This window comes from Lactuca serriola, chromosome 9, assembly GCF_051521515.1.
Source record: "Lactuca serriola cultivar US96UC23 chromosome 9, Lser_US96UC23_V15, whole genome shotgun sequence".
NCBI classification, from domain to species: Eukaryota; Viridiplantae; Streptophyta; class Magnoliopsida; order Asterales; family Asteraceae; genus Lactuca; species Lactuca serriola.
In genome coordinates this window covers 192,789,858-192,811,056 of record NC_136416.1, presented here as the reverse complement: position 1 = coordinate 192,811,056, position 21,199 = coordinate 192,789,858, and the positions used below count along the sequence as shown (strand labels likewise).

Sequence of the window (21,199 nt, the reverse complement as noted above, 5' to 3'; positions counted from 1 at the left end):
CCAATACTCGACTTGACCCATATTCTATCCGAACCATCAAGATTAACCCAACATAAGCTCCCTATACGACTAGAATTAGTATTAACCATCTTACCAATAAAAAGAGGGCTAAATTCATGAAACGACATTTTACTTTCAATTTTTTGTGCATTATGGCTTCATTTGGATCTGCAGTTCATAATCATACATTAAAACCCTCTTGCTATGCAACGAAAGATGATGAAACTTGAATACATTTTGTCCCAAAAATTTGTATCAAAGGGTTTTTACTAAGTTTTATTTGTATCGATAGGTAAATGTAACAATTTTTGTTAGGAAGTTTGAATCATTATAAATTTATTTATTGGATTCTTATTATTATAGATGTATTGGATTTTTTTCTTTTTGCATTTTGGGCAGAAAAAAATATGAGTTTCTTTTTTAATTATCTACTTTTTGTTAAAACAATAAAAATCATTTTAGTGACAGATTAGTGACAAAAATACACTAAATCCGGTCGGTAATGTGTTGGTAAATATCGTCCATCGCTAATCAGTCACATTATTTGTCTGTCGGTTGTCGGTAGTCTGATACTATTTCGTCGTTAACTTGGTCAAACAAGTTCAACAAAGGGATGCCGCTATCTGTTGGTAGTTCGTCACGAATTCCGTAGTGATATTTACCAATGGGGCTTTTTACGACATACCTAATTCCTTTGGTATTTTGTTAGAAACCGGTTTTAGCGACGGATTTTTAACGGATATATCAGTCGGAAATTGACCAGCTTCTAGTATCGTCAGAAGTGTTTGTTAATTGATTGAGTTTCGTGTTAAGAGATAAGTTCATCTAAACTTGCAAAATTAGATAAAACTCCCACCTTGTTAGAAAATTAGGATAATTTAGTAGTAGATAGATTAATTAGTTAAAACTGTTCCCTGTGATCAACAGCCAACTTACACAAACTATTCTATAATTCGACTAGGTACACTGCCTAGGTGCATTTTAGTTAGTTAAGTAGTTAGGTTATAAATATAAAATTAGGTGTAGCTATTTGCACGCATAAAGTTTTTTGTGCCGTTACTGGGGAACAACTTATTTATTTGCTTTAAATTAATCGATCCTTTTTGTGAGATAAACCTGCAAAAAGTTACTTTTTAGCTAAAGTTTTTGTTTCAGTACCCAACTCACGATGTTAGTGCAGTAGTTTTTAGTTTTTCTTTGTTTTTCTTTTCTGTTAAATTTTCTGCGACAACACGAGGTGGTGATCTTTACCACGTCGTGTTGACCAGTTAGTAGACTATTTTTAGTTAATTTTAGTTCAGTTTTACGTTTTTATTTTTATTTATTTTGCAGAAGTTCATGACCAGAGGATCCAACACACCTTTGGTGCCGCCACTTGAAGATCCAGAGTCGGCCCTTCACAAGAAGATGGATAAGAACGCAGGAGTGAACCAAACACTAAAGAAGTCGCCTTTTAAGGATTTAAAGTCAGTTTTTGGAAAAAAGTCAGGAAAGAAAGTGGGAGAAACTAGTACATCATCAAAAGTTGAAAGCTTTAATCAAACATCTAACCTACAAGAATCCGAGTACGAATCCGACCCAGAATTCGAACTACATAGAAGTGAATCCGAAGACGAGACAGAAACCAAGATGGCAAACATTACAGATATGTCTATGGGAGCTTACAAGAAGCGAATTAGAGATGATGTTGGTCTGGGGTTAGTACAACCTGCAATTCCTGCCATTGCCACATTCGAGCTGAAAGGACACATCCTTACTGCACTTAAGGATATTCCATTTTATGGGAAGGATCATGAGGATGCTTTTAAGCATCTAGATGAGGTCAATGACATTGCAGATTATTTCAATGCTCCTAATGTTCCTAGAGAGACAACTTTACTAAGGATGCTAGCAGTCACTTTTAAAGGAGTTGCAAAAGACTGGCTGAAGGCACTACCACCTGGTGTAATCACTACTTGGGTCCAGATGCGTGAGCACTTTCTAGATCAATTCTGCTCACCTTCCAAGATAGCTAAACTCAAGAAGGCGATAGCTAATTTTGAGCAAAATTTGGGTGAGTCACTTTACGAGGCATGGGAACGCTACAAACGTTTGTTAAGGAATTGTCTTCAACATAACCTTAACATTCAACAAGAAGTATTCATATTATTTGACGGGGTCAATGTCATGGCAAGACAACTCCTTGATTCTCAAGGACCACTTACAATGAAAAATCCGGGGGGAGTCAAGGAGTTAGTTGAACAATTTGCAAAGCATTCTCGTGAGTACCACAATCCAAGGAATGAAGTCATTAAAGTAATTGGGGGAGGAAGTTCTGAAGACATGGCTGTTGTGCTAGAAATGCTCAACACTATGGATAGGAGGATGACCAAGATGGACCAGTCAATACATGCTATAGGAATTGGTTGTGAAAGGTGCAATGGTCCACACTTGACTAAGGATTGCCACTTGGATGAATATGGGAATAAAAGAGCTCAAGTTTGCTTATCGAGTGGGGATAAATATGATGAAGACTGGAGGAAACCAAAGAAGGAGTGGCTGCCATATGATGAATACAAGAAGCAAAAAGAAGAAAGATATAGGCAGACATATCGAGGCTTCTACCAAAAAGAGCAACCACTAGCTAAGAAGAAAGTTGACTTCAAAAATATGCTACTTCGTTTCATGGAAGCTTCATAGAAAAGACATGATGATACTGATGCATCACTGAAGGATCAAAGAATAATGATGAAGGAGAAACAATCTATGATGAAGGAACATCAGGCAATGATGATTGACCAACAAGCATCATTAAGAAATCATCAAGCATCTATCCACAACCTCGAAGCTCAACTTGGTCAACTAACAACTTTGGAGAACGAGAAACTATCTCCACGTTTTCCTGAAAAGAAGACTCAATCCCATGTTATGATGATCGAGACCGAAGAAGAGGCCATCTCTGAGTTCCTAGAAGCATTAGAAGTGGATCCAAGGCATCCCGAACCAGAACCGAAGAAGTTAAAGATAGAAAATCAAAATTCTGCTGAAATACTGAACTCACGACATGAGCCATCTATGTTCACGAGGTAGGCCCGGTCTGAACATAAGACTTCAGAATCCGTTCCAGCTTATCGTCCGCCTCTATCGTTTCCGTCCCAAGCTAATCTTAGTCCACTGGAAAGTGAGCATCTGGAGTTTATTCAGCAAATAAAGGGTATTCCAATTAATACTCCTTTTGTCGAGTCATTATCCAAAATTCCCGAATATGAAAAGTTTTTACAAGACTTGATAGACAATCGTCAGCAGTTGAAGAAGAAATCTAAGGTGATTCTAAGTGAGCAAGGCTCAAAAGCTGTATTAAAAGAGATACCTAAGAAGATGGGAGATCCTGGATGCCTCACTCTTCCATGTGAGTTTGGAAATAATTTAAAGACTTATGCTTTAGCTGATTCTAGGGCTAGCATAAATTTGACGCCTTATTCGTTTTATCACAAGTTGAATATTCAGAAGATGAAGGCTACAAAAATGACCATTCACATGGATAATCGTTCAGTGACTCATCCTAGGGGGATTGTAGAGTACATCCTGGTGAAAATTGGGAAATTTGTTTTCCCAGTTGATTTTGTGGTTGTGGATATGAAAGAAGATGTCAATGTCCCAATCATTCTTGGTCGCCCCTTACTTAATATTGCTAGAGCCTTGGTTGATGTTCGTGAATCCAAGCTTAGTTTGAGGGTTGGAGATGAAAAGGAAACTTTTGGAGTTCAAGATGGTTTCCAAGGGAGTGATGTTCATTATGAGGTCTTCAACATTGATGAAGAGAATGAACTTGAAGAATTAGAGAAGCTTATGGAAGAAGAGATTCAAGAAGTCAAATGCACCAAACCAAGAGCATCTCTTCCATTTGTTTTCGAAGTGTTTGCTTATAAAACTCCAACATCTTTGGTGAGTAAAGAAAGCGACGATTTATCAAGCTATGAAGATGAGGTTACTTCAAAGGAGACAAGTCCAGTGGTGAAAGAAGAAAAGATTCCTATGGTTCTTAAAAAGAATGAAGAAAAACCGGAGACTAAAGGGATCAAAAGAAAGCTTGATGTAGACGAGGTAAAAGCTAAAAAGGAGAACTCGAAGAAAGCGTATATTAGACGTGTCCAAGCTTACAATAGGCGATGAAAGGAGTAGAAGATTCATGTGGTGCTAGAAGATTCAACATAAGGAGGCACGGAGTCCGGCTTACGTCTCCATAAAAAAGAAACGCTTCTTGGGAGGCAACCCAAGCTCGGTTTGTAGTTTCTTTTCTTTTCATTTTAGTTTTTGAATTTTTAGTTTTTAGGAATATCAATTGTCTCATCATCATCTAATAATCCTCTGAATGGTAAAAATCGAGTGTAGGGGTTCTTAAAATTAAATGGTTATTAATAATAATGAAATTGATTTTTCAAACCAGAAGCGATCTCACGACGTGAGTCTAGACTGATATATGGACCGGAATACTTTAATGATCAACCCACCATTTTCTCTCAGCCTATTTAGAATAATCCAATAAGTGTATTAGCCCATTTCCTCTTGGTTAACCAGCCCAATTGTTTTAGCCCACATATAGCTCACGACGTGAGGTCCTTATTCTCACGACATGAGGAAGACTGAATCAGGACCACTTGAATAAAGAAATCAGATTACGTTTGACCTACCATTCTCTCATCCCTCAAATCCCGACAACTTATTGGTCCCAACCCCCACACACTCGATTTCGGCCAGTTTCAGTACATTGTACTCTTGTGCTCACGTTATCATCAATCTAAGGTACACTAATCTTACTTTTAGTGTTTAATTTTGACTTATTTGGTTAATTTTGGGGTTAGGGTTTGTAGTCTATTTGAATGTAAAAATCGATGCCCTAAATATGCGAAATCTTTACTACGTGTGGGATTAATATACTTAGAATCAAGTTAGAATAAAACCCCAACGAAGTATTTGGCCCGATTTGCTCACGACGTAAGACCTGGGATATGGTCTTCTGTTTTCTGCTAATTTGTTTAACATGTGGAGCATTTTGTTTTGTTTTTCTGGTTTATTTGTTTTTGCAGAAAAATGGCTTCAAGAGGTGCAAATGAGCAATTTCAAGGCCAAGTATCATCACGCCACACATTGTACTGAATTCCCGTGGATATGCCAACCGATGTGCTTACTAACTACACCAACAAATTGGGATGGTTGCATAACATGGAGTTTGTCATTTCTCCAAGCATTGATTGGGTACGATTTAGAGAGATTGGCTTGATGGATAGGATGGCTCCATTTTTGACCAAGCAATTTTCAGTGGATACTTTTTCCTTCACTTGTAGTGGGTGGAGAAACTTGTTTGCTATCAGTGAGCAAGTTTACTAGGAGCTTTGTGTGGAGTTCTTCGCTTCCGTATCTATTGAAGCCGCTACTATTGATCCCTTTTACTCAAGGGCACTCGTATTCCGCATAGGTTGCGAGTATAGGGAATACAGCTTGGTCGAGTTTGCATGGCGCATAGGTATTTATGAGCAGCATGAAACACAATTGCCTGCATTTGAGCTTTTCATGAGGACAATAGCATGTGAGTATTTGGCGAGAGCATGGGGACCAGATTTTTGGGTGTCAATTGCAAATGGTGCCTTCCATTTGGGTGTCTCCCAGTAAATCCACATTCGATCCCCGATCCATCGGTTACTTCACCGGTTGGTTACTTTTTCGATCAATCATAAGCACATGGGAACAAGGTTACAAGCTTGAATCTTTTCTTCTTGTGGAGTATTGTCATGCCAGAGGTTTTTTGCCACATCCCATATCATTTGGCAAACTATTTGGGTAGCAAGGCTACTATTTCTAGAGCTGGTAGCCCCACTAATGGGTGTCATTTTGTTACACGCCTTACGAGATCCTATGGTCTTCTTGTCCCATGTTTGACCCGGACTTTGATACTTAAGCCTGGTGATGATCTCCCTATGGGATATTTAGAATCTATGCATGTGGTAACAAATGAGGGATCACATTGAAGTATACCGGTGGATGATGATGTGGTACACAAAGACCAACCCACACCCCAACCGAGGCCAAGAGGACAAAGAAATGTGAGAGGAAGAGGCGATAGAGGACAATCGGTGCACCAAAATGCACCCATGGGAGGACCCAACATTGAGGGAGACATGTCGGGTTACTTTGATAAGTTGTCGTTAAGTGTGAATTGGATTGGTGGGACGGTGGAGAATTTGGTGCAACACTTGCATGTTGAGCAACCTCCTCATTTGGCGTATCATTACCCAATATTCCCCAGGTGGAATGAGTATCAAAGTCAAGAAGGAGATGGAGCAGGAACGATTGGAGCTCCAGAGGATGAAGATGACGATTGATTATTTTGTTTATTTTAGTTTGATTTAGTTTGGTTTGGTTTTTCTTTTGTTTTTGGAATTTGTTTTTGGTATGTAAAACTCTTTAAGATATTATGTTACTTTTTTTTCCTTTGATGGTTATTTCCAGATTTTCTAAGGGAGTCACGAGAAAGGAAAGTCGAGAAACAAGAGCGTTTATGTCTAGCCACGTATTGTATAGAGTCGAGAGTCGAGACCACGATTAGAAATAAGTGTGGGGTGAGTCAAGAGAGCGGATAGAGTTAGAGAAAGGGGTCAGAAATAATTAATTTAAAAGTTTCTTAATCCATTAAGACATTACGGGTCAAGACGATACTTATGGCTAGTTTCCTCTACCATTAAATGTGGTGTATGCTTTCCCATATTTGTCTTTATGTTTTGGAGATTTGCATCAACTTTATTGAAGATTGAAGTTTCGATTCCATATGTTGTTGACACATTTACATATCTCGTGAGATCAAGATCCAAGTTCCTTATTCAAAGAAGAGGTCCATGTTTAAGATGTACACTTCATCCACACGATTAGAGTTTGATCTTTCCACTTTCTATCCCAGGGGAGTTTGTTCCCTTTTCTCCCTTTTTTGTTGCTTTTAATTTATGTCATGCATATAATTAAGGCATTGTATGTAATAAGTGTGGGGTAGGGGGTATAAAAAGTAAATTGCTAGAAAATTTGGATAATTTAAAAAATTACAAATTAAATTGAAATAATAATCTAATAATTTAATCGAGTGATGATAATTTGAACTTAAATTGCTGCTATTATACAGAGTGATCTGATGAGAGCTCAAATGTTTAGTTGAGCCAATATACGTTATAGTGCATTTGTGGCCCCCTTTATTCTAGTGAAATCATGGGACAAAAACACAACCTCGCTTAGTTTGATGATCGCAATATGTTTAGCATCGTGTACCAGAAATGTATCCAGGAAGACTAATACTTTAACCAATAAGGGTTGAAGTTAAGCACCCCTCTTTAAGCATGTAGGTTTTTAAGTGAAAAAAGTGAGTACATATAAAAAAAAGAGAGAGAATTACTAAAAAAATTGAAGAATTTTGGAGCTATCAAGTAAACATCAAAAGATCAACGTTCTGAAGAAATTCAAAAGTTAAAGATACAAAAAATCACACAAAAAGGTGGTGAATTCAAAGAAATTGAAGATCAAATATCAAAGTAGTCAAGAATTCAAGAGCTCCATTGTGGTATCTAAAAATTGTAAATTTCTAGATTATGTACGCTTGGGTAGCTTTACAAAAATTACCTTGAGGTTAGAAAGTTTTATGCGGATGGATTCGGAGGGATGCATAAAATGAGCGTTGCTCAAAAGAAGTGGGCGAGTGTTTATGAGGATTGTGCGTATTTAGAATTAGGGGGGGGGGGGAGGTCCTTAGGAAATTTTTTAACACAAATGCATGCGTTGCGGTCTTGACATAATGGCTGAGTTTGAATTGGATTATTCTATGTGATGATAATGATGAGAGTTTAAGTTTAAATAATTAGATTTGCTTGAGGGCAAGCAAAGCTTAAGTGTGGGGTATTTTGATATTGCTATATTTGTACATGTTTTTAGGCAATATTTATTTACATTTTTATTGATAATTTGGTTGTTTGCATTGAATAATGATACTTATAAGCTTAAATTATACTTTGCAGCCAAATAGAAGCATTTTTGGAGAAAAGGACTGAGATTGACAAAACATGGAACTTTGGAGGCTTGAAGAAAAGAAGAATAAAAATCCAACAAAAACGCGTACTCACGACGTGAGTTGGAGTATTCGAGAAGATAGGCATCGTGAGGAAGAATCCTTGTCAAGCACGGATAACTACGTGCTCACGATGTGAGTCATTATTGCTTACGACATGAGCGTGGAAAAATCAGAAACTATATATATGCTTGATCATTACGACTTGAGGGACTTTTGGCTGATTGAGAGAGTTCCTGGAGATGAATTTCAGAAGGAGAAGTGACCTGGAATTGGCTTTCAACACCAAAGGAGAAGAGAAGTTCATAATTGGATTCTAGTTTTGGTACACTTTAATTATGTCTTTGAATATGATTTGTTTATTTTTGTTTTCGAGTATGTCCTGCTAAATCTAGTTGCTTTTGATAGCTAGATGAACCTGAAACTCATGGTTTTAATATTCTAGCTTTGACTTATTTGTTGGTTAAGACTTGTGTTGCTTGATTTTACCTAGTACGTTTGATTTGATATTTGATTGCTTTGATTTCTTATTCTGTGTAGTTAATGACCATTAATCTGCATGAATTAGAATACCTAGTAATTTAGTGAACACTAGTTTATTAGAGCTAAGATCAAACCAATCTTAGATAAGCAATTGAATTATTAAAATTAGGTTGTGCTAGAGAAGTCATATTTTGACCATAAGTGTGTTTGTTAAATCAATCTTACATAGCTCCAATTTTATTTAATATTTTATTCTGTGTTAGCTATTGTGTGACCATACATAGATTTACATGAATTGATTAATGTTAGTAAATTTAGAACTAAACTGCTAATACTATCTTAATTGGTAACCAACAGTAATTGTCATAGCTAAATTTCAAACCATTGAGGGAAAGTGGATTCGAGCTAACATAAGTGTTTGTTAATTGATTGAATTTCGTGTTAAGAGATAAGTTCATCTAAACTTGCAAAATTAGATAAAACCCCCACCTTGTTAGAAAATTAGGATAGTTTAGTAGTAGATAGATTAATTAGTTAAAACCGTTCCCTTTGATTGACATCCAACTTACCCAAACTATTATATAATTCAACTAGGTACACTGCCTATAGGTGCATTTTAGTTAGTTAAGTAGTTAGGTTATAAATATAAAAATTAGGTGTAGCTATTTGCACGCATCAATACTTCCATTTCTTTCTTTTTCATTATTGTTGAATTAGATTAGATGATTTTTTAAAATGATATTTTTTAGCCAAACCTACAAAGATTGGATTTTTTTTTGGAGAAACTGTAACATGAGCACCATCTAATTTTCTTTCATCATTTCAAGATGGTTAAATGCAAGAAATAACAACATACTTTCATTTATTTGTTTATGACACCATCTTGCTTTCATTTATCCCTTTTAAAACATTGTACTTTGTATAGATACTGAAAAGTTGGTATGAATTGCCTTCTTTATTCATTGATTTTCCAACGTATTTATACAATTACAAATCTTTATCAGAGACTAACCAACTAGGGAATAGATAAACATAATGAAGTTTAAATAGAGATAATTCTAAATGCCAGCTAATCTTATCGTTTCCTAACAGCCCCCCTCAAGTTGAAGCATGGGGATCAAAAATGCCCAACTTGCTAACAAGACAATCAAATGCAGATTTTCCCAGATAACTCTAAATGCCAGCTAATCTTATCGTTTTCTAACAGATACTTTTCTTATCTTTTTATATTTAAAAGGTTGAGTTCTTTGAGATTATCACTTGAACTTTCGTCTTCACAATTCTTGCATTATGTTCAAATTTGTAGTTTTTTTTGTCATTTAATTGTGAGTCGGTGTGACTGCACTTACGGTGAACACAAAAGCATGAAGCACCATCTGGATCTATAGTTCATAATGACACATTTAAATAACGAAAGATGATGAAACTTGAATACATTTTGTCCCAAAATTTAGTGTCAAAGAGAACGTGGAGAAGGATAAGGTTCTTAATTTTTAGGGTTTTTACTAAGTTTTTATTTGTATTGATAGGTAAATGTAACAATTTTTTGTTTGGAAGTTCGAATCATTATAAATTTATTTATTGGAGTCTTATTATTATAGATGTATTGGATTTTTTTTTTATTTTTTTTATTTTTTGCATTTTCGGCAGAAAAAGATATGAGCTTCTTTTTTATTATCTAATTTGTTTTTAAAACAATAAAAATCATTTTAATGACATATTAGTGACAAAAATATATGTCACTAAAGCCGGTTGGTAATGTGTTGGAAAATATCGTTCGTCAGTAATAAGTCACATTATTTGTTCGTCGGTAGTCTGGTACTATTTCGTCGTCAACTTTGTCAAACAAGTTCAACAAAGGGACGTCGTTATCTGTTGGTAGTTCGTCACAAATTACGTGGTGATATTTATCCGCGGGGCTTTTTATGACATACCTAATTCCTTCGGTATTCTGTTAGAAATCGGCTTTAGTGATGGATTTCTGACGGATATTGCAGTCGGAAATTGACAAGTTCTAGTACTGTCGGAAATCGGCTTTAGCGACGGGTTTCAGACGGATATGGCCGTCGGATTTTTGCCCAGTTTTCTAGTAGTGCTAGCAATAGGTTTTCAACCAAAAAAGAAAAAACATGATTTTCTATTTTGATGAAAAAGTATGTTTTATATATTAATTATTGTTTTAGCGATGGTGAATTTTACCTACAACATGCTCTAGCTTCGTAGCTAAAGGGCATGTCTAGCCCGGCCGAAACTATCCCATCACCTCACTGCAAACTGGTAATCGCTTTCATGTCATGTGTGATTAGTTTAATAAAGTTAGCACTTAAGAGGTCCAAGGTAGGCTTAAGAAATCAGGTTTAGAATATTGACCAATTCTTAGTACTACAAAAGATAGTCAGGTGTCGGGAAGCCGGCTGACCAATTCCCACCGTATAGTACATGATAGATAAACATGCTCTCCATGTCTCTATTATTCATTTACAATGTGTAAGGCGGCAAATCCTTCAAGATAACTTATGTTAAAATAAATGCAAAACGATATATAGAAGAATCATGCAGATTAGGTCTATATATATGGAGTCACTAAGCACCTGTTTGTCTCACCACAAATAAAAACATATCTTCTATCCCTAAAAGAGTTTTAGCTTTTGCTTTCATAACTTTCTGTAGTTCCTGCTGAGAATATTAAAAGAAATGTCGAGCAAACTCATTTTGTTGAGTGTTGTAGCTCTAACTTTTAGCTACCTTGCGTTAGCCTATGAGCCTAGCTCCCTCCAAGATTTTTGTGTAGCCGATCCCAATTCGTCAGGTACTTTAAGACTTTACTTGTAGTTACAAATCTCCTGTTCTCTTTTATAGTTAATGTTTTCTGTAACAAAATATTGGCTTAATTTACATAACATGCAGTGAAAGTAAATGGTGTGACATGTAAGACAGTAAGAACCCGATGCAAGTTCAAGCAGATGATTTCTTCTTCAGTGGGCTACACCTCAGGGGTAACACATCGAACCAATTGGGATCAAAGGTGACCCCGGTGTTTGCTACTCAGTTACCAGGACTAAACACTTTGGGAATCTCAATGGTTCGGATTGACTACGCACCATGGGGACTTAATGCTCCTCACACTCACCCAAGAGCCACCGAGATTCTACTGTTCTTGAAGGGACACTACAAGTTGGATTTGTAACTTCTAATCCCGATAACAGATTTATCACAAAGGTGCTTCAAAAGGGTGATGTTTTCGTGTTCCCAGTGGGTCTTGTTCATTTCCAACGCAATGTGGGTAATGGATATGCTGTGGTTATTGCTGCATTAAGCAGTCAAAACCCAGGTGCCATAACAATTGGGAATGCTGTTTTCGGTGCAAATCCTGCAATTCCAGCGGATATTCTTGCCAAGGCGTTTCAAGTGGATAAGAGTGTGGTGGATCAGCTACAAGCCAAGTTCTAGAGTTTCAAAGATTCTAATGACAGAAGGATATGATTAGAGCTGTTGTTCAGCTCGTGTGATTATTGTTTGGGTTCATTCAAAATTATTTGTGTGTGGTTTTCTTTTCGAGTTCTAATTCTTTCTTTTAAAAAAAAAAAAGAGCATCGGTATTAATTCACGTGTACACTACATCTTTTGTTGCTTTAATTAATACGAGCGATGATTGGTATATTTTAAGCTTTATTAACAACAAAATATTACCTGTACGTAGATGAAGAAGTTTACGGTCTTAAATAAGTCTAAAACCTCTCCTGGATCGATCCGTTGAGGTGCAAGAAATTCCAAAAAGAGTTGTATATCCAGTAAACAAATATCTGCATATACCTTGCTCGATTAACAATGCGTTATGAACAAAAGTTGGCTGTCTATATTAACCTGCAATACAAATTTACACTACTACAATTTAACCCTATGCCAACAAGACCTATGCCAACCACAACTGTCGCTACAAGTAGAGCTATGTTGACGACATGTCGTTACCATAGCGTTTTACAACTTTGACCATATTTGTTTGACCACTGATGACACATTGTCGCCATAGATTTAGTAGGAATGAAAAAAAGTTTCGCAGTTTACTGAAAATTTATGCCGACGAGATGTCGTAGGTTATTAAAAAAAATAACGTTGATTAATTTTATATTCCGTGTCGCACAAAGTAAAAACGGTGTCGTTGTCCTAAGGCTATCCCAATGACGTGTCGTGGGCGTAAGATGTGGCAATCCGCGTAAAATATCTATCCCGACGACATGTCGTCGACACAACCTTTCTTTTTAATTAATTTTTTTATTTACGAAAACACGAAAGGACGTAGTTTTACTTACCCTGTACCGACGACATATCGTCGGCATAGGGTTTAGTCCTAACAAAACAACGATTGCGTTCATTTTGCAAATCGCGTACGCTCTTGTTTCTCTCTCGCTTTGTCGATGACCACACCTCTCCCCCGGTCAGTCCCTTCACCAGAGACTAGGAGCCTTCACAACCTTCACCATCGTCGGCCACTCCCTTCCCAGCCTTCACTGTAACACCCGGTTCCCTAGTACGCATTTAATTAATTGTTTATTTATTTTGAGAGAAGGACTCGACGAGTTGGTAGCCCTAACACGTCGAGTAGCAAGGAGTTCATGTGCGGGTTTTAAGTGAACTACTCTACGAGTCGCAACCAAGACTCGACGAGTAGGACAGGCTAGATTAAACCCTAATCTTTAGGGTTTGCACCCTATTTAAGCATCATATCTGGCCTCCATCCCATACTCTATCACCTCCAAACGCTAATCTCGAAACCCTAATCCGCCTTAAGTGACTGTGAGCTACTTCTTGCCACTTTGAGTGTTATTTGTGCCTTTTGATGCTTGTGGAAGAAGTAGAAGATAGAAGAGTCAAGAGGGAAGGAGTAGATCCAGGAACTACACTCCATTTGCTACATTTTCTGATAATCAAGTTTCCAACTTGATCATTCTTCTATTAGATATATTAGTTTCCATTTTATGTATGTTTTGGTTCAAGAACCTTGGTCCTTGGGGTTGGGACGTCCCAAGTGACTTATGTCTCAGATCTAGGATCTAGGAGGGTTCCTTGGCATAAAGGTGCAAACTTTATGACCATGGAAGGCCCGTGCAAGCTTCAAATCAAGTTCATGGCCTTTTTCACTACTAGAAAAACAGACTTTTACGATGCTCATTGCGCGTCGTAAAAGGCTCAGACGACGCGCAAATGCGCGTCAAGGAAGGCCATGTCATAAAGAGAGACGACGCGCTTTTGCACGTCGTCTATAGACGACGCGCATTTACGACGCGCAATTACGACGCGCGTTTACGACACAGAATGCGTATCAAGGAAGGCCCTGTCATAAAGGAAGATGACACACATTCGCGTGTCGTAACCTTACGACGCGCGTGTTAATGACACACAATGCGTATCAAGAAATCCCCTGTCAAGAAAGGCCATGTCATAAATGAAGATGACACACATTTTTGCGTATCATAATTTTAAATGTTTAAAAAAAATATTATTTATAGATTTACTAATTTTCAAATTAAATAATACATTAAAAATCTCATAATACAAAATAAAATACCATAAATAACAAAGATAATTTATTTCACTAATATGTCAAATACAAATAATTATTCCAAAAGTGAGTAAATGTTATAAAAAATTGAACTCATTTATATACAATTGCATCATCTAGCTTACTATGTGCCAACAACTCTCTGTGTGTTTACTTTTGTTTGAGTCTCGTTTCCTCCAAAGCTTCTAGCCATGCCAAAATATGATATCTTGAGTCTCGTTTCAAGAACCAAAATCACCTTCAATCACCTAATTAAACTCTAATGTTGGTAGACTGAGAGTTCCAGAATCAAATTTACATCCATCACCTTCAATCACCCAATTAAACTCTAGATCTTCTATTGTTTGAAAGAAATTGGTGTTTGTAATCTATGAACAAAAAACACAAACACCAAGGTTAACATTTGCTATATAGAAAGCACAAGTGGACATATGAATATATAATACGTAACATAAACATTTTCATGAAAATGATATAGACAAATAAGTAAGAGTGATGATATTGATACCTCAATTACGCCATTGGTGAACGAAATTTTAATTGGTTGATAGCAATACTTGACCTATGAAAACAAATAAACAAAGGATCGCATCATAATTAGCTCAATGAAGTAATTCTTATACATTGTCTCTACCAAAAGATTCATCATGGAAACATTTTTGTTGGAAATAACTAAACAAAAACCTAAATACTAGGCAAAAAAATTATAGTAATCACCATTTAGAGCAGGATGAGGAGTCTGATCAGGCCATATGAGACCATTTAAGCAGAAATTTAAGTCATTCGGTGTATCTCCCACTACTAATCAATATTGTGAAATTTGTTATTTGGAATGCGAGGGTAAAATGGTCATTTACCTGAGAACCATGTTGATCACACACCACCAATCGTGGGACAGGAAACCTCTCACGTATTATTAGTTATGCATCATCATGTGGAGCTTGTAACAACTGAGCAAATGCCTACAAAATATAAAAAAATATTGATTTGATGTTTTTTTTAATTATAAAAAGGAAAAGTGAAATGAGGAAAAAGTACTTGACGAGGTTTTTAAGCCGCGCGTTGCGGCGGGTGTTTAAGCAATGTTCTTTTGTTGTATAAACGTAAAAGACTCATTAATGGTTATTTTAAATAAATCTTGCAAATATAAAGAAAGTACATTGCTACAAATGGCAAATCGATGATAACTATAAATTACATATTCATGAAGATACATCTAAATACAAACACCTACACAACTTATTTAAATGTAGGTATACTTAGTTTTTGAAAAGATTGTTACCCCTGGCCAGAGTTAATGCAAGAGCACCATCTTTCCTTATTCATAAAAACAATTATTACAATAACTAAATTAAGATATCAATGGAAGTTAGTTGTTATGTCTTGCCTTTAACCCTAATTCTAAAAATATTCAATATTGATATCATTGGTAAAACCAATACCTTCTCAAGTTGTGCTCCATAAATAGGCTGCCAAAAAAATCATATAACCATAAGTTAGCCTCCTAAAACCCATCATAGAATGTTCTAAAGAGCTTTCTTTTTATAACATTGTACTTTGAAAGCATGCTATAATTGGGTGGTTGTTTTCAAATTACACCCAAATATAACATTTTACTTTCAAAGAAAGTACAATGCTTTAATAAAAAATATATATATCAAATTTAGAAAAAGAAATAAGAAAGTGTAATATATGAATAAATGAAATAATTAAGTTTCATATGCCCAAATAAAGCTTGCGTATATTTTGTTTCTAATTTTTAAGTGACGAAAAAACTCAGCTTTTAAGGGCATTAGAGGGTAAATTTAAAGTGCTAAAAGTGCTTTAAAGTGTAAATTTTAGTGTTAAATTTGTTGTTTTTAATATAAATGCAGTTTTTTACGGTTTTTATATGCATAAAGTGCAGCTTTTTAACGCAAATTGTAGACGGTTTTATGGATTATTGGAATTCTTTGCAGACTTGGTTGATTAATGGGCGAGTTTAAAGTCGCAGCGGGAGAGAGGTGTGTTAATCATTATGCATATAAAACCCACAGAAAACTGCATTTCTATGAATTTAAAAACCGCAAATAACTAAATAATGTCACGTGATAATAAATTCATGCTTATTTATGACAATCAATATACCAATCAACTTTAAACAGTTTAAATCAATTACGTTTAACTAAATATAGTTATGTACCGGAAGTAGACCAATATATAAATACCATTAGGGGTTTCTGGGGTAAACATAAAAAATCAACAGTAATAATGACGTCAAGATGTCACCAATTGATCCGTTAATCTTTTGCCCAAACCTCATTTGATTAACAAATTATTTTTTTCCTCTTGAAATAAAAAGTTCATGTTTAATCGGCTTGGAGAAAAATAACTAAAAATAAGAATGTTGAGGTAATTCTCTACTGCTTTAATTAACAAATTATTTTTTTCCTCTTCAAATAAGTTCATGTTTAATGGGTTTGGAGAAAAAATAACTAAACAATAAAAATGTTGAGAGAGAATTACCTCCGCTAGTTACATACACATGATCCAAGTCCCCATGAAACACATGATTTCTATCTACTTCTTCTTTTCTTTTCATCTAGTGTTCCTGATATTACAACCAGATTAAAAGAACAATCAATCATACTTTCTCATAATTATACAAAAAGATCGAACATAGTTCAAATAAAAGTGAAACAAATATCAAAGTAAAAGTTATACCTTAAGTAGCTAGCCATTTTTTCAAGGGAAGATCTATAGATTTGGATATCATAGTTATAAAATAGAGTTATCATCCCTAATAAAAAGTTTATTCGAAGTGATTAATAAAACATGTAAAAATAATATTTGCATTTGAGCTTAGGCAAAACGCAAAGAAGTTATTGATACTTTTCATTACTCTTTACCAAATTGTAAATATTTTCTCAAAAGAACCTACAAAAACTTCTCTGATAAAACAAATTAGTCATTTTAATTCAATCTGCAAATCCAAAATAAAAACATACATAATTTTAATTCATTTATGGTTTTAATCTGTTATAAATCCATAAAGTAAGCCATAGAAACGAACCTTTTGGACTTCAAGTCTACGAAAATTTCAAATCCCTGAAAAAAAAAAAACAAAAACAAAAGACAATTATGTTTATAGATTTGTTGCAAATCAAGAATTAATAACCAAAATCAAGAATTACTATTTTTTACCTCTGAAACAACAACACTCTCGACCATGGCAGCAAGGGCATAAGCAGAAAGCTTAGTTTTCTCAAATAGAGCTGTGAGCTTACCAGGGAATCTCTCTCCTACTGCTTTTCCAGATGCTGTTGCCAGCAAGAAATCTATATATTTGATCATTGCACGATCTGAAATATTCCCTGTTGGAAGTTCAAAGCCCCATTCCTACATTAATAAGTACTAATCAAACCTAAATTCATCAAATTAAATCTTTTTATACTGTTGATATTCTAGACTTTAGACATTGGAATTCAGACGCCTACTTGGACAATTGATCGAAACATTGTCATATAATGCAGCCCAACGACTGCAAAATTGTATGAGTAGGTGGCCCACTCTTGAGAGCATCCACAAGTCTCTAATAAGATAAGCAACAAGTTTAAATTCGGTGTTTATTTAGAGAAGAAACAACATATAACATATAATGCAGAGTGTATGTATGGTGTTACTTAACAAGTTTTGTTGTGCTTAAATTTATACTATATTAAAACTAGTTTGCACCATTTTATGTTTGTTTATCGTGTGAAAACAATATTACAGCAACAATGAACGACTTGCTTCCAAACTCCAAAGGTGTGCTTATCAGTTTTTTTGGTGCATCAATTCATTACCCTTCAAATAAAAAGAAGCAAGTATCCTATAGTATCAGTATGTATAGCAATGTTAAAATGAGATATTGCAGCAAATAAACAGATCCAAAACTAATTGATATGCTTATTAAACCACTAATCTGACTTATTGCAGATTATGAGATGAAAAGAAAATGAGTTAGATAGACTTTGCACAGATCTGATAGACTGGAGTGCTCAGAAGTAACCATCAATCCACTGATTGTGAAATCACAGAGTCCCATGTTCGAACTACATGCATCATGTGTTCTAAAGTTTGAAGCCCTAGAATCTTTGAATCTAACACACCAGGAGCCATGGTTCTGAAAAAAGCAACATCTTCGCCTTCAGCTGACAACATCCCACTAACTGCCTTGGGAACACCAAGAAACGCCGGTCCGATGTTCATGCTTGCTTAGATATGATTGTCACACCACCCTGGGCCACCGCCACCACCCATCGGAGGTGGGGCTTCCACCCACTTGAGGAAGTGGAGGAAGTAGATGACACCCATGGAATGGGGCACCACCACCACTTTTCATTGGTTACATACATTAGTTCAATGTTGATCTTCAATCTGCTTAGCACTTGATCCCTTACCTCAGTGTTTTGAAAAGAAAGCCTCCAGTCGTAAGCAGCCATATACATATTCTTCCCTTCATACCCAATTTTAGCCAAATTCTCGATAAGAACAACCCAAACGAACTACCCAGGAGCAAAGTAATCTGCAGCAACAAGACCCGAAACCGGTCTGACCCGAATGCCTGGCGGGTCGAGTCATGTTTCATTGTCGAGTGACAAATGCTCCAACCAACACAATGGCCTGAATTTTAAACAAATAAGTCGTATTAAAATTCAACATTTTTGCTACTAGAAAATCAAGATTGAAGGTGGTTAATTAAAGTTATAGAATTAAAAAAAAAAACTCTGTAAGATCTTGGCAAAGCAACCACCCCAAAGGCGTTTGCGAAAAAGGCCATGAGAACAAGATCGACCTTCCCAAAGCTCAAGGCCACCGGTGACGATTCCAGGGACCAAAACGACAGGGTGGAGTGGGGTTAACCCTTCGTTCTTGAGCCTTACACCAGGTGATTCAGGGGATCTGAACCCAGACAAATGAGCAGGTAGACAATGGTACAAAAACAAGAGTAGCCACCAAGTAGTACACATGCACCCAATGAACCAACAACAAGAATCTATACACTTCCACCCTCTAACTTTTGGCTGCATCTTCTCATTCTTCTTCTTGTTCTTATTGCACTCTTGTTTTGTAATTGTTTGACTTTCTTCTTGTAATTGTTTTACATATTCCTGATTTAACGAGGACCTTTTTGCAAAAACCACACCACTAGGCACAATCAAGAAAAATAGCACCCAATTCGAACCCTATGACCTAGTTAGTAGTTACCCACACTTGAAAAAGAAGAGATAACTTATCGCCTGGTCTTTCTGTAACTCGACAAGGTATGGAGACGACTTAGGAGAAAGACTTCAACAACACAGTAGGAAGGCCAAAGGGGAAAAGAAAAGAAAAAACAAACACTACAAAAAGCACTAGTACCCAAATGATTGGATCAACAGAGATCCATCAAATATGGACCCAGTTCTTGAAAGTGTCGGAGACGTGGGGCTCTACCAGCTGGGTGTCGCTGGGAAGCGTTGGATGGCGGGGCAGGGCTGGACGGAGGTCAGAGGTGGGAGGCGCCAGCGCCAAGAGAAATGTCGGAGGTGGGATAAGCTGTCGACGTCAAGAACTGAGAAGAAGAGAAAGGGACATCGAAGAGAGAACGAGCAGTAGAGGAAGGCGGTTGGGGCGAGTTCTTGAAAAAGCCCTAGCTATTACAAAGAGGGAAACTATAGAGGAGGAGGAAAAAAAAGGAAGGCGGGGTTTTTATGTTTTTGGGATTTTATTTTTCCGGGATGGAAAGCGCGCATTATATTAAAATTTATAAAACGACAGTCTTAGACGACACACACTTTATTATAGGTGCCCTCCGTGTTTTTTTTGTTTAGACACTAATTTTAGGGCACGCAAAAATGCGTGTCCAAAATCCTTTAAATTTTGCAAAACTGACATTATTTTTTAGGGCACTTACAAATGCGCATCGTCTATCAGCAAGTGTCATTGTTTGCGCGTCATTAAAGGGCTGTTTTCTAGTAGTGTTTAGCCCTAAAATACCATGCATGAAAGGAAAGCTCAGGATTTTATGTGTCCCACAGATGTTAAAACCCTAGATCTAGGTTTGCATGCGTGGATTTGAGATTCTAAGGCGTTTTAGACAAGATCCATATCCTAAAGGTATCAGGTTTTGTCTAAACCTTTTAAGAAGAGTTATGAACGAGTAAAGTTTGAAACTTTACCCTTAGAAAGGCCTTTCCAGTGGGTAAACGAACTAAGGACCTTGGATCTAGAAGATAGGGGCTTAATCTGTTAAGATGGTCAAACAGACAGAAGGACTTGTTGAGTCCATAAGGGAACTCGACGAGTCGAGTCGTGTTGTCCCGATTCCAGTTTATAGTAGAACTCGAAGAGTCTGTAGAGGGACTCGATGAGTGGATTAGCCTACTCGCGACTGAACAACTTGATAGGACTCGACGAGTCGGTGGAGCGAGTCGGCGGGTTGAATCGCGATTCCGAGATTTATGAGTTATAGAACTCGACGAGTTGAATGGGTGACTCGGCGAGTTGGTCAACCCAGAAGGTGGAATTTGACCAGGATGTTGACTTTGACCAGGAGAAAAATGGTCATTTTACCCTATGAAGGGTTATCATATTTTGATTAAGTGTTATTATGCAATATATAGCCGGAGAGTCGCCGGAGCAGCAGATAAGGATTTCTCACCCGAGTTTTCAGCCGTCAGTCTAGCGAAGTGAGTGTTCTCCTATAGGAACGTGTCTAAGGCACCAAGGTCCAAGGTCGGCATGTGTATGTGTGATTGTATGTGCCGGGTTTAGCCCGATGTTTGTTTTATGTTCCGGAATTCGGTCTGATGCCGGGGCAAGCCCGAGGAAGTTAGTATGCTTGATGTCTTCGTGATTCTTGCATGTGTATGATTATGTGTTCTAGACTTTGGTCTGATGTCGGGGCAAGCCCGAGGAATGTTAGCTTTCTTGTTATGCTTATGTTATGTTATGTTTCTGTTTATGTTATGCTCATGATATGTATACTGGACTTCAGTCTGATGCCGGGCGGGGCCCGATGCAAGGCCAGGCCCAAGTTATGCTGGACCTCGGTCCGATGTCGGGCAGGGCCT

General features: G+C 36.7%; 1 non-coding gene and 2 pseudogenes across 2 annotated transcripts; 1 reads left to right on the top strand and 2 right to left on the bottom strand.

Annotated features, from left to right (window-relative positions):
* Positions 1 to 2,013: 2,013 nt before the first annotated feature.
* Positions 2,014 to 2,120, bottom strand: LOC145077537 (small nucleolar RNA R71). Its single transcript, XR_013693280.1, has one exon. It is a non-coding gene; the product is annotated as a small nucleolar RNA R71 (small nucleolar RNA).
* An 8,999-nt stretch (positions 2,121 to 11,119) lies between these two features.
* LOC145074082 (putative germin-like protein 2-2) lies at positions 11,120 to 12,166 on the top strand (annotated as a pseudogene). The gene is made up of 2 exons (XR_013691689.1): positions 11,120 to 11,372; positions 11,471 to 12,166. The product of XR_013691689.1 is annotated as a putative germin-like protein 2-2 (transcript).
* A 4,909-nt stretch (positions 12,167 to 17,075) lies between these two features.
* On the bottom strand, positions 17,076 to 20,070 carry LOC145076409 (putative phospholipid:diacylglycerol acyltransferase 2; annotated as a pseudogene).
* Between the last annotated feature and the right edge of the window lie 1,129 nt (positions 20,071 to 21,199).